General features: G+C 35.6%; 2 non-coding genes across 2 annotated transcripts; both read right to left on the reverse strand.

The window, feature by feature from the left end:
* TRNAW-CCA lies at positions 11,008 to 11,079 on the reverse strand. The gene has a single exon. It is a non-coding gene; the product is annotated as a tRNA-Trp (tRNA).
* On the reverse strand, positions 13,076 to 13,147 carry TRNAW-CCA. Its single transcript has one exon. It is a non-coding gene; the product is annotated as a tRNA-Trp (tRNA).

Below are 14,551 nucleotides of genomic sequence, written 5' to 3' on the forward strand. Positions count from 1 at the left end.
GCAAGAGGGTTCTAGCCTCTTGGCTATTTAACAAGAAAATAAAATCTAACTATAAGCATAGAAATAAATCTAAACTAATAAGCAATAAAAGAGAAAAAGAAAGAAAAGCAAAACTTCAAATAAGTCTCCATCTTCATCTTCATCTTCATCATCCAACAAAGAGAAGAAGAGAAAAATTTAAAGTGGTGAAAAAATTATTATTATTAATTACAACTAAAGTTATAATTTTGGAAGGCCTTCTCAATTAAGAGTAGCCCTCCTCTCCAAAAGGAGTTACAAAAATTTTCACACCTCTAACCCCTCACTCTCAACCCCTATTTATAGTAAACATCAGTGAATGAGAGCCATTGGATCAAACTTGAGCCCCAAGACAAGCAAAATCAGCCATTGACGCGCGCTACAGTAATCTGGTATCGATGCAGGCATCGATGCAGGTATCGATGCCAGCATCGATGCCCACATCGATGCCGACATCGATGCCCACTATTTCCAAATTCTGATTTCACGGATAGCTTCGTCTCATCGAGATAGGCGATTTTCATATATTATATGTTAAATTCCGCCTTCCGGATTAGGAGATATCGTCGTTTCTTTGTGGCCAACCATTTTGAATATGATTTCTTTTCATATTGGATTTTTGATTTTCTCCGGCTTCTACAGGCTACACGACTTGATTCTGGGCTTTTGGATAATTTGGAAATTGATTTTCCAATGTGCTTCTTTGCTTCATTTCTTCATTTAATCAATGGGTTTTTGTTGAGAGATGAGAGTTTGAGATTTATTCTTCATTAACCTGCAATTAAAAGATAAAAATAATTATTAGTGGTATATTTATTCATATAAAATAGATAATGAGGGTATAAAATTATAATAAAATATGATTATCAAATACCCCCACACCTAAACTTTTGCTAGTCCTCTAGCAAAGAAAATAAAAAGAAAATCCTAACTCACTTTCGCAGGAATCGCGGTTGTATTTAGCGCATACAACAAGCCTTTAAACCCCTAGGTTACCCTAGTGGACGAGTTGTAGTCTCGTGAGGGTTTGCAGTGAATATACCCACAAAATTCGGTCAACTTGCCAAATTAAAGAAGTCAGTAAATAACTAAATTCACTTGATAACTTTTAGATAATCTAATTGGAGCCAGTTATTCCTCAAGAAAATATTTTTATATATAACTCTAAGGTATATTTTTCAAGAAAATCTTCTCATTGTAGTAATACAAAACCAAGCCAAACTTAGAAATTTAATTTAAAAGTTTTGAAAAGAACATGCTAACTCTTTGTTTTAAATAATTTTCAAGTTGCTTGATCTAAAATATTTTCCCAGACCATATATACAACTATAAAACATTTATTATTATTATTATTTTTTTTAACTCTTTCACCCTTGGTGATTTTTTTCTATTTTAACGGGCTTTCTAAGTGACCTTTTAACGAGTTTTGGGCCAATGGATCCCAACCCAATTGGGCTTAGGTCATTAAGTATGGAAATACTCCTTGGGTTTAATTACTCGGTCAGCTTAGGCTTTATAAGATAGAATCACCTAAAATTCAAGAGTATTATTTTTATTTCTTTTTGGTGCCCATTTTTCGCACTCTTCTTTTGTAATTTTTTTTTTGTATATGTATATATATTTTGAAAATATGTAAATCAAGACACTTTGAAAAAAATTATTTTCAACTCTAAGTTAAGCATGCAAAAATTTCATTATTTTAAATAAAAGTCCAAGTTAAGGCTTAAGTAAAGTATACTACTTTGAAAATCATTTCTTAAGAAATTTATTTAGAGTTATCATGAAAGATGAACTTAAGTAAATAACCAACTAGTGATTAGAAAATTTCAAATTTATCAAATAAATCAATTATTACATAACTCTATCAATTTGGCAAGTGACGATATTTTTAAATTTTTTTTTTAAAAAAACAAAAATGTAACTAAAAATGTAAAATAAAGAGAAAAAATAACTAATTCTCACCCCCCCACACCTAAATTTTGCATTGTCCTCAATGCAAACTCTATGATGCATAAAGTAAAGCAGATAAGAAGTGAAGCACTTACATTTGGTCGGCTGATAAAAATCTGCAATTACCTTTGGTCTGAGGAGGATGAAATCAAAATTTTATTCTTTTTTTTTCTTTTTTCTCTTTTTTTTTTCTTTTTTTTCTTTTTTTTTTCTTTTTTTTTCTTTTTTTTTTCTTCTTTTTTTTTCTTCTTTTTTTTTAAACAATTGAACAAGAAACTCTCAAATGAGAGAAGAATAAATTCTTTTTATTATTTTGAAGTCAACAAAATAAACAATGTAGAATAAAATATTCAACATGAAGAGTTCTTGTTCTACATTGAATCCTACCTTACTGTTGAAAATTCTTCCCCGGATTTTAAATAAATTCAGCATGATATAATCAATAATGTGAATTTCCAAGCATTTCGGGGTGTTCAGTAATTCATGCAACAAGGTAAGGTAGGTATTATTGGTGTCATGCATTTTGTATTTCTTAATGAACTTAGACTCTTGTACTGTGAAGTTTTATTTTCCAACAACCAATTCTTCTGTGAAGTTCAGAAAATTTGGTTGTTGATTATTCTCCAAGAATCTAAGTTCATCAAAAAAGAGTTCTTCAAAATTTAATTCAAAGCAGCAAATGTTTAACACAGTTTTATTATTCTCAAGGACCTGATCTGCTTCTTCTAAAAACTCTAACTCTTCATCAAAAATTTCCTCAAAACTTAAATCACACTCTTCTTCTTCTTCTTCTGATCTTTCCTGAATGTAGTTTATTTCTAGAGGCTGATTATTTGGTTGGTCCCCTGGATTAAAAATGTTGAGATCAGCAGTCAAATTCCCAAAGGACAGCTTCATTTGACCAGTTCTACAGTTGATGAGAGCATTAGAAGTGGCCAAGAACGGTCGTCCTAAGATGACAGGTGTCTGTCCTTTGGGATTGAAAACAGGCTGTGTTTCTAAGACTACAAAATCTACTGGAAAAATAAAATCTCCAACCTTAATCAGAACATCCTCTAACTCACCCATAGGGACCTTAACAGATCTATCAGCCAACTGTAAGGTGCATTTGGTTGGGTTCAGTACACCTAGACCCAATTGCTGATAGACTGAATATGGAAGCAAATTGACACTGGCCCCTAAGTCTAAAAGCGCCTTATCAATGTGAGTATTACCAATGATACATGAAATGATGGGGGAACCTGGATCTTTACGTTTCAAAGGTATGGGATTTGACAGCATTTCACTGATATTGGCGGCTAAAAAGACTTTCTTTGGAACATTTATTCTCCTCTTCTTAGTGCACAATTCTTTTAAAAATTTAGCATAAGATGGAATTTGTTCAATTACATCTAAGAGAGGAATGTTGACCTTAACCTGCTTGAATGTCTCTAGGATTTTCTCCTCCTGAGGAGAGTGTTTCCTAGACCTGAGTCTATCTGGAAAGGGAGCAACCGGTCTAAATCTATCAAAAGCAGGCTCAGGTTCGGGTTCAGGTTCTTGGTCATCTGAGGGGAGTGATTGTTGAATAGATTCATCAGAAGGAGAAGGAGAAGGAATTTGTACAGGATCAAGAGTTTGACTTGGAGGAGTTCTCACTTGATTATCGACCTGTCTACCTGACCGAAGTGAATGGATTGCATTCACTTGAGCTTCATAGGATGAACTGCATCCTGTGTTATTAGGGTTGACCACGGGTTGACTCGGAAATTTTCCTTTCTCTCTTTCACTCACGGCACTAGCTAGTTGACCAAGTTGGGATTCTAATCTAGCTATAGCTTGAGTGTTGGAGTTGAGCATTTGTCCGGTTGATTGCATGAAGGAATTCAACGTGCTAGATGTTTGAGTCAACATATTCGTGGTTTGAGTAGAGGCCTTAATTATGGTTTCTAAACCCCTTTCCAAGACATTGAGACGTTTATCCTGATCTGGATTGTGAGGAGTCTGAATTACAGCTTGATGAAGAGGAGACTGATTTTGATACGGCAGATTGGGTTGTTGAAATTGTGAATGAGAATTGAATGGAACTGTGTTTCCCCTAGGAAAATGTTGGGTCGAAGCGGGAGTGAAATTTTGAGTTCCGGGAGAATTTCCTAGATTCCATGCAAAGTTGGGATGATTTCTCCAACCTGGATTGTAGGTTGGAGAAAATGGATCATTTCTAGGGTGCTGGAATGCAGCGTTCATCTGTTCTAATGAATGATTGTTTCCTAAGAGAGGGCATTCCTCTGAAACGTGGGTAGGAGACTGACAATTATGACATCCTGGGAAAGAAACATGATTGAGTTGAGCTGGAGCTCGTTCCTTAATTTCTAAGGCTTCTAACCTCCGCAGAATTGTCGCCATCTTCGCTTCAGAAGCAATGTTTGACTCCAAGGAAAGACCACTAGACTTAGAATGGGGAACTGATGAAACCCTGTCATCGCACTGTTCCCATTGCATTGTTTTTTCAGAAAGACTCTCCAAAAACTCCCAAGCTTCATCAGCATTTTTCCTCATAAAATCCCCGTGGCACATTGATTCTAAGGAAGTTTTTGCAGAATAATCTAATCCCTCATAAATTATTTGGCACAATCGCCATTTCTCTAAACCGTGATGAGGACATTGGATGAGAAGATCTTTAAATCGGTCAAAATACTTCCAAAAAGGTTCTCCCGGGATAATTTTAAAGTTTTGAATGCTGTTCCTAAGCTTTACCGTTTTATGAATAGGAAAAAATTTCTTAAGAAAAACGGTGACAAATTCATCCCAAGTTGAGATGGAATTTGTTGGTAAGCTGTACAGCCATTTTTTAGCTTTATCCTTAAGAGCAAATGGAATAAATCTAAGCTTAACCGCATCTTCATTTAATTCTCTCATTTTAATCATAATACACACTTCCTCAAATTCCGAAATAAAAATATATGCGTCTTCTGTTTCATTACCAAGGAATTTGGGAAGCATGTTTATGTATTGCGGTCTAAGCTCAAAACTTATTCCATTTGTTTCGGGGAGCCTAATGCATGAGGGGATTGCATTCCTAATGGGATAGCACATATCATGAAGAACGGGTGGATTAGGATGCTCCATTTCTATGATTGGTTCAAAGCGAATTAATCGATGTGTATTATCCCTAATCCACTGTTGCATACACCAAAATATTTCTTTTTATTATTTTTTTTATTTTTTATTTTTTTTCAAAAAAAGAAAGAAAATTAGTTTTTTTTTAGAAGATAAAGAAAAAGAAAAATCCTAACTGAAACAAATCAAAACAATCACTTTTCAATCAACTCTAATTCTAGGGTTTAGCCTAACTCAACTAGACCAGCTCCTAACCAAAAACTCCTACAGTGAAAAGATCAAAGTTTTACCCAGGTAGTTAGCCAGGTAAGGATAGTACTAGAGGGTGATCAAAGATCAATTAAGTACCTCTTTCCTTGCGGAGCGCTTTACGCAACCCCTAAACCTTGCCTTAGACACCAACTAATCTGAGAAAACTTAAACCGGTTCACTTAAGGATTTCTTGTTCCTTATTGAGCTCGAATCCTTAGGGGCCAACGTCTAATGAGTTTTATTAGGCTTGGGTGGTGTAGTGAGGAATTAGTGATTTTTGGGCTAAGGAAAGGGTGATGAAATCCCTCACCTTATCTTGATTATGGGGTTTTGCCCTTAAAAATATTTTTAAGTGTGTGTCAAATCAAGATGCTCAAATCACTTGGTGAATTCCTACACTATATGAAATGCAACCCTATGAATTAAAAGCAACTAAAAAGGATGGAAAAGAAAAATCTTTTTTTTTAATTAGGGTTAACAATCAAACAAATGAGAAGGGGGGATTTGTTTGAATTTATTATCTTGTTAGTAAATGTCAAAGTGGAGGATGAATTTTATTATGGTCAACAAAAAATAAAATCTCTTCTTCTTTTTTAAGTCCTAATTGTCTCTAATTGTGAAGAAGTAGCTAAAGGGTGGAATTAAAAACTAGAAAGAGGACTTACCTGAAAGCAAATCTTCAAATCCTAGCTCTCCAATCCGCGATCTTCAAGCTCCAAGCGTTTCCTTCACAAAAAACACACAAGTTAAAGAACCAAAATAATTAAAACCTACTTAAGCACCTTCCCCGGCAACGGCGCCAAAAACTTGATGCGGCATAAACATGTACCAAAAAGGTTGCAAGTGCACAACCGTGTCAAGTTATAGTATTTAAGATATCGATCCCACGAGGAAGGTGTTTTGTAGGAGAAAATATAAAATCGGTTCTTATGTTGTGTGCGTGACAAGTAGGAGTGATAAGTGAATGTGATTGTGAAGAGATTGAGAGAGTGAAAATGGTGTGTGAATAGGTGCAAAGTGTAAGTGAGAGTGGATTTGAAAAAGAATGAGTATGATCAATAAGGTGAGAAGGAAAAATGAATAAAATCAAGAAACAAATAAAAAATCAAGAATGAAGAACAAAATTCTAGAATAAAAGAAAATGCAAGAAATTAAAGATGGTGGATTCAATTATAGATATGGGTAATCTAAAATTAAACCCACTTCTTAGAAAAAGGTGATTCCCTAGAGGGTTCTAGCCTAAAGGCGAATCAAACAAAATAATCAAGAATGAAGAATAAAATTCTAGAATAAAAGAAAATGCAAGAAATTAAAGATGGTGGATTCAATTATAGATATGGGTAATCTAAAATTAAACTCACTTCTTAGAAAAGGGTGATTCCCTAGAGGGTTCTAGCCTAAAGGTGAATCAAAAAAAAAAATAAACAAAAAAAAAACTAACTAAACCCAAGAGGGTTCTAGCCTCAAGGTGAATAGTATAAGAAATTAAAATCTAACTACAAAATAAATTGCAAAATAAGCATGAAAATAAATCTAATCTATGAGCATGAAATAAATCTAAGCTAATAAGCAATAAAATAGAAAAAAAAAAAGAAATGCAAACCTTCAAATAATTCTCCATCTTCATCTTCATCTTCATCATCCAACAAAGAGAAGAAGAGAAAAATTTAAAGTGGTGAAAAAATTGTTATTATTAATTACAACTAAAGTTACAATTTTAGAAGGCCTTCTCAATTAAGAGTAGTCCTCCTCTCCAAAAGAAGTTACAAAAATTTTCACACCCCTAACCCCTCACTCTCTATCCCTATTTATAGTAAACATCAGTGAATGAGAGCCATTGGATTGAAATCTTATCCAAAAACAACAAATTTCAGCCTTAGATTCGTAACAAACTGCCCAGCGTATCGATGCAGGCATCGATACAGGCATCGATGCAGGCATCGATGTTGGTATCGATGCAGGCATCGATGCCGCCATCGATGCAGGCATCGATGCCTGCCCTTCTCCTTTTGCTGTCCGCAGCTTCTTCTTGTTGTTTGCTTTTGGGCTTTGAACATTGGGCTTTTCTTGGACTCTTGGGCTTGAGCTTTGATTTATCTCTTCATTAAATACTTGAAAGAATTCATTGGGCTTCATGGCTTCATTTCTTCATTAAATTGTGGGCTTTTTTGTTGAGAGATGAGGGTTTTGAGATTTATTCTTCATTAACCTGCAATTAAAGATAAAAACAATTATTAGTAGTATATTTATTCATATAAAATAGATAATGAGGGTATAAAATTATAATAAAATGTGATTATCAGACATGAATCGAATCAACCTGATGAGTCGACTCATGTACATGTATGAGTCGACTTATGAGCTAAAATCTGGATTCTTCGAATCTGCTGCTCGTCATCTCGTTCCACGCTTCCACCTGTGCTCCGTCGTGTCGCTTCACACCACTATTCTCAATATATCATGAGAATCGTCTATCCTCAAGCTCGCATGAGGATCGTTTTTCCGAAAAAAAAGATACACCCGTATCATGGGTCCCCCCTTTAGAAACTTAAAGTCTCATTCAAGTTAGAACTTCAGCTGAGAAAACTCTCGAACCCCTCCATCTTTGTTGACTTCAGTCATCTTCTTCTTTCTTAATCTCTGAACTCCTTCCAAAGAAAAGGATCTCGCTAAGCTTCTTGTATTGCGATCGAGTCAGGACCATACACAGGATGCCCCCTTCATTGGATCTGATTGCTCTGATACCAACTTGATACGAGTTGCCGTGCGAGCACCATTTGGTCGCGAAATTATCAAAAGGTGGGTTGAGAAGAAGACAACTAAAACACAAGACAATTCAGTATGGCAAAGAAAAATACCTTCTTCTAGATTATGAAGAACAAAAGATTATAATCTCTCCCTCACAATCTCACTAGAATCGAGAACAACCTCTCAATCATCTTTAAACCCTAATACAAAGATTAGAATCTCTTTCTGATCTAAGATCATAAAACTGATTCTAAGATCTCATAGATCCTCACAATCTAAACCCTAATCCTTTTGATTAGGATCTCACTTGGACCTAAAACCCTTTAGATCTACATCTTGGCCTCTCCCCCCAGTTTAGAACCCTAAACAGTCCCTATTTATAGGGTTTACAACGTGGTGGTAATCTGATAAATAACCAAAACCAAACCCAACTAGGATTCTTTCAAAACAGAAACCAAGTCTGCCCAGGAAACCTCGATGAGTCGACTCATGACTGCATATGAGGCGACTCATGACTGCATATGAGTCGACTCATAAACTGATGAGTCGACCGAGCAGAAACTTTTGACAAAACGGCTGGGTTTCGTGAGTCGACTCATGATAGGCATGAGTCGACTCAACCTGATGAGTCGACTCATGTACATGTATGAGTCGACTCACGAGCTGAAATCTGGATTCTTCGAATCTGCTGCTCGTCGTCTCGTTCCACGCTTCCACCTGTGCTCCGTCGTGTCGCTTCACACCACTATTCTCAAGATATCATGAGAATCACCTATTCTCAAGCTCCCATGAGGATCGCTTTTCCGAAGAGAAGATACACCCGTATCAGAAATCAATCAAGCCATCTAGAGCATATTCAAGAAGGGATTCGAGGAGTAAGCAATTGTCATAATCCAAAAGCTCCCACGACCATTTGGAATACTTTATGCCAGACTCATGCAGAGGTTCAATGCTATTCAAAGTGGACAGATAGCCCCCTATGTTCCAAATTTGTGCAGTTTACTTTATAATACTAGCCTCCTCCACAGCGAGTCAATGTTGTTGTTTCTTTCAGCTTTAAATGAATGTATTCAGATAAGGACTTGGGGGTGGTTTTGAAGAAGAGGTCCTTGCTCCTGTTAGCTTCTGGCATGACCCTTGTCCCTGGCCTTTTTTTTTAATCTTTGACCTCAATCACAGCCATCATCCTCTTCTTCATCACCCTAAAAGCACATAAAAATTGTGAGAATATTTGCATAGAACACTAATGTATAGAACAAGGTACCGTCATTATTCGATCCCATTTTGAGATGCATTGGTAAAATTCTCTCCCTTAATGCCCCTTTATGTTAACATTTGGTCATCTTTAGGAAAGGCAAAATTATTTGCGTATAAACTCAAGCTCTTATTACAATGAAGATATGATTATATCCTCACATAAAGTCTAATATTTCTCACCAGAAAGCAAGACATAAAGGAGTAAAAATTTGTATGTTAGCAAATGAGAAGTTCTCCTCCATTGTAGGCAAGTAAACGTGCCTACACCCTCCACAAGAACACCTCCAAGGCTCCAACAACACTAAACATCTAAATCCAACCAAAGCAACATTTTGAATATGGATAAGCAATATTTTGAATATGGATTAACACCTATATCAACACTGAGCAATCTGTCAATTGCGCCATGATCTTAATCATTTGTCTTCATAACATGCATAAAAAGATGGCAAAGTCAAAGTTCAAAATCAGTATATGCGCATTAACAAAGATGGCTAGTTTCTAGCCTAAAACTGGCATTCTCAACTTCACCGCGCAGCACGCAAATCAACAAATCACAGAATTTGGATAAATTTTAGCGACATTAGCAGGCTTACTATTCCAAGATTTCAAGTTTCAGCTCACCAAAAAGATCTTTCTACTTCTTTTAAAAAGCTTACCCATTTTACCAAGCAACCTTCTATATCAAATTAGGGTTATTCGCACTTTAATACCCCAAGTTTCGCCCTTTTATAACTTTGGCATCCTAAAGTTCTATTTTATATTTGATGCACCAAAGAGCAAAATGTTGACATTAATATAGTTTAAGAATATCAACACAGAAAAGTGAATGAGAAGCAAATTTCTTATTAAAATTCAGTTTTTGAAGTGAAAGTGAGGAGCAAAGCCGGGGCTCTGGGGTATCAAATTGTAAAATTTAATTCACATTGAAAACTTAGGGAGACAAAATTAGGGTTTTTGAGATATTGCTCCCCAAAAACTTGACTAATTCGAAATAACGCCTGCAAAACCTATTATTTTGAGATAGCTCCTCAAATTCTTCTTAATCACCGCTAGTAGGTCCCTCCGGTTAAGTCGACTCAAATAAAAAGTAACAAATTAAAAAATGGTGAAACTTTGGAGTACTAAATTGCAAGAGAGACTAGGGGTTGGGCAACTCACGCTCCCAATGAGATCGTAGCTAGGGTTTCAAAAGCACCAGCAGAACCTTCATGAAACAAATCAAACCACGATAAATGGCAACGAAAACGACAAGAAATCTAGAGAGAGAGAGAGAGAGAGTGATAACTTTGGCCTGAATCTTACGGTGTCCTCGATCTCTGCACGATTTGATCGGATCACAGAACGGAAAACTCTTAAGGAAAAAATGGTCAAGAAATGGAGGAGATAGAGATGTCGCGTTGGGAGTTGGGATCGCCGTCGGCCTTGTCTCCGGCGTCGGCGTCCATCTTGTCGCCGGGTACCTCCGGATTTCGAGCCCGCCAAAATTTTCGCGGGGGCATTTCCGAATAGGATGGCCAATTTTGGGATTATCGTCTATCGCGGATGTACTCGAGTTGGGCATTTTGGTAATTTCCTGATCAGAAAATGAATTATAAGTAAAAAAATATGAGATGGGGGTATTTTTTAAAAAAAAAATGAATTAATGATTTTTCAAAAAACTTTGCGGACCTCGATGGGGATTGAACCCGACGTGAATCGAACACGCAACCTTCTGATCTGGAGTCAGACGCGCTACCATTGCGCCACGGATCCACTTATAGGAGATGGTCTCAAAAATAATTTGTCCTCAAATACCTCTTTTTTTTTTTTAAGAAAAAGGATGGATTACAATTTAGTAATCCAGCCATGTAAATTAGTAAACTTGTTGTTACATATAATGTGCACATTCCAACAAAAAATGTGCACATAAATTCAACTGAAATTACAAAAGCACCAGACACATTTTTGTACAAAGTTTAAACGTCCGAAAGAAACTTAACTACCACAAAAGTAAGTATCATATTCAACAACAGTCTTACTCATCAAAATATCAACTAAACCACTGCAGATTGAGATTAATCCAGCTGAATTACCACACTGTTCTCTTTTCCTGCAGCTCCAACTGATTGTAAGTCTCCCAATCTCTCGTTCTTCTTCCTTTTTCGCGCTTGCAATCTGGCCGCTCTATCTGTAATTTTAGAACCTAGCCAAAATGTAGAAAAAGTCATAATCTTATTCAAAATCTCCAGTGTTCTCTTCTTCTTGTTAGAAAAGAGTCTATCATTACGCTCCTGCCATATGCACCAAATAAGAGCACAAATGGTAACATCTCTTTCCATCTTGCAGTCCTTATTTCCCCCGGCAGTCCAATTAATCCACACTTCCTTTAAAGACTTTATTTTGAAGTCTTTTCCAATTTTTAATTTGAACTGAATAGATCTCCAAAGTGAGAATATAAACTCACATTCAACAAACAGATGAGTATGACTCTCTTCAGCTTTAGAACACAAAACACAATTCAGCTCTAAATGAATTCCTTTTTTAACCAAAATATAAACTTTGCCTTAAAGCTAACCAAACCATAAGTTTCATTTTTAAAGGAATGGAAAGCTTCCAAATGTCTACACAGTCAGAACGTAAACCTCCATCAATAAGAAATTGATAGAAATATTTAACAGAGAAAGTACCATTTGCTTCCCATAACCAAATTCTATTGTCTTCTTTTTGATCAAAAATTATATCCTTGATAAGATTCGGTAAATTCAAAAACTGAAAAACCAAACTTCCTGTCAATTGCCTCTTGAACTTAATATCTCATATCCATGTGTTATTCCTTTTTTTCCTCAGACTGCTAACAGAAGCACAAGGAGAAGAAGTGATAATAAAGAGAGATGGGAATAGAGAAGCAATGGTATATGAGTTTAACCATTTATCAAGCTAAAATAAAGTATGTTTTCCTTCTCCCACCTCCACATGAGTACTGCATAAGAAACTATCAACATTAAGAAAAAGATTTTTCCAAAAGTGAGATAACTGCCCTCTACTTGAATGAAAAAATTATGTCCAATCTTTTCTTTCAAAATATTTATAAAAGATGATCTCTTCCCAAAGCACATGTTTATCCTCAAACCATTTCCAAAACCATTTCCCTAACAAAGCTTTGTTCATAATTTTCAGATTTATAATTCCCAGTCCACCAAAAAGCTTAGGTCTACATATCTCCTCCCACTTGATCAAATTTGTACAACTTTTATGATCTAAAGACCCAGTCCATAAAAATCTTCTTCTCATCCTATCAATCTTATCAATAACCCATGAAGGGAATAAGAAAAAGGATAACCAGAAATTAGGCATTGAAGATAGAACTAAGTTAATTAAAACTAGTCTACCCCCTCTAGACAATGTTTTGCCTTTCCACAAAGCCAGCATTCTCTCAATTTTTTCAATCAAGGGAGACCAATCATCTTTTTTAATTTTCCAGGTCTCAAAGGAATCCCCAAATAAGTAATAGGAAAGCTCCCACGATGAGGTGAAGAGGTTGGGGTTCTTTTGCGATGGTTTGTTTTGTGAAGCGGTTTTGTGGTAGAGGATTTTTTTTCGGAGAGGTACGCGAAGAAATATTTTCATTTAGGTGCCTACAATATTTTAATTTTCAAAACTTGTGGCGTGGGTTTATTTGCATATACATACATAGAATTCACGAATTCAAAATATAGAATAAGTTTGTTCAGAATTTGAAAAGGAAAAAAAAGCGGAATTTTTGGGAAATTGAACCCGACGTGAATCGAACACGCAACCTTCTGATCTGGAGTCAGACGCGCTACCATTGCGCCACGGATCCACTTATAGGAGATGGTCTCAAAAATAATTTGTCCTCAAATACCTCTTTTTTTTTTTTAAGAAAAAGGATGGATTACAATTTAGTAATCCAGCCATGTAAATTAGTAAACTTGTTGTTACATATAATGTGCACATTCCAACAAAAAATGTGCACATAAATTCAACTGAAATTACAAAAGCACCAGACACATTTTTGTACAAAGTTTAAACGTCCGAAAGAAACTTAACTACCACAAAAGTAAGTATCATATTCAACAACAGTCTTACTCATCAAAATATCAACTAAACCACTGCAGATTGAGATTAATCCAGCTGAATTACCACACTGTTCTCTTTTCCTGCAGCTCCAACTGATTGTAAGTCTCCCAATCTCTCGTTCTTCTTCCTTTTTCGCGCTTGCAATCTGGCCGCTCTATCTGTAATTTTAGAACCTAGCCAAAATGTAGAAAAAGTCATAATCTTATTCAAAATCTCCAGTGTTCTCTTCTTCTTGTTAGAAAAGAGTCTATCATTACGCTCCTGCCATATGCACCAAATAAGAGCACAAATGGTAACATCTCTTTCCATCTTGCAGTCCTTATTTCCCCCGGCAGTCCAATTAATCCACACTTCCTTTAAGGATTTCTCAAAAAATTGAACTGAATAGATCTCCAAAGTGAGAATATAAACTCACATTCAACAAACAGATGAGTATGACTCTCTTCAGCTTTAGAACACAAAACACAATTCAGCTCTAAATGAATTCCTTTTTTAGCCAAAATATCTTTTGTATTTAAACTTTGCCTTAAAGCTAACCAAACCATAAGTTTCATTTTTAAAGGAATGGAAAGCTTCCAAATGTCTACACAGTCAGAACGTAAACCTCCATCAATAAGAAATTGATAGAAATATTTAACAGAGAAAGTACCATTTGCTTCCCATAACCAAATTCTATTGTCTTCTTTTTGATCAAAAATTATATCCTTGATAAGATTCGGTAAATTCAAAAACTGAAAAACCAAACTTCCTGTCAATTGCCTCTTGAACTTAATATCTCATATCCATGTGTTATTCCTTTTTTTCCTCAGACTGCTAACAGAAGCACAAGGAGAAGAAGTGATAATAAAGAGAGATGGGAATAGAGAAGCAATGGTATATGAGTTTAACCATTTATCAAGCTAAAATAAAGTATGTTTTCCTTCTCCCACCTCCACATGAGTACTGCATAAGAAACTATCAACATTAAGAAAAAGATTTTTCCAAAAGTGAGATAACTGCCCTCTACTTGAATGAAAAAATTATGTCCAATCTTTTCTTTCAAAATATTTATAAAAGATGATCTCTTCCCAAAGCACATGTTTATCCTCAAACCATTTCCAAAACCATTTCCCTAACAAAGCTTTGTTCATAATTTTTCAGGTTTATA

The sequence above is a fragment of the Asparagus officinalis genome, chromosome 10 (genome assembly GCF_001876935.1).
Source record: "Asparagus officinalis chromosome 10, Aspof.V1, whole genome shotgun sequence".
In the NCBI taxonomy this organism is placed as follows: domain Eukaryota; kingdom Viridiplantae; phylum Streptophyta; class Magnoliopsida; order Asparagales; family Asparagaceae; genus Asparagus; species Asparagus officinalis.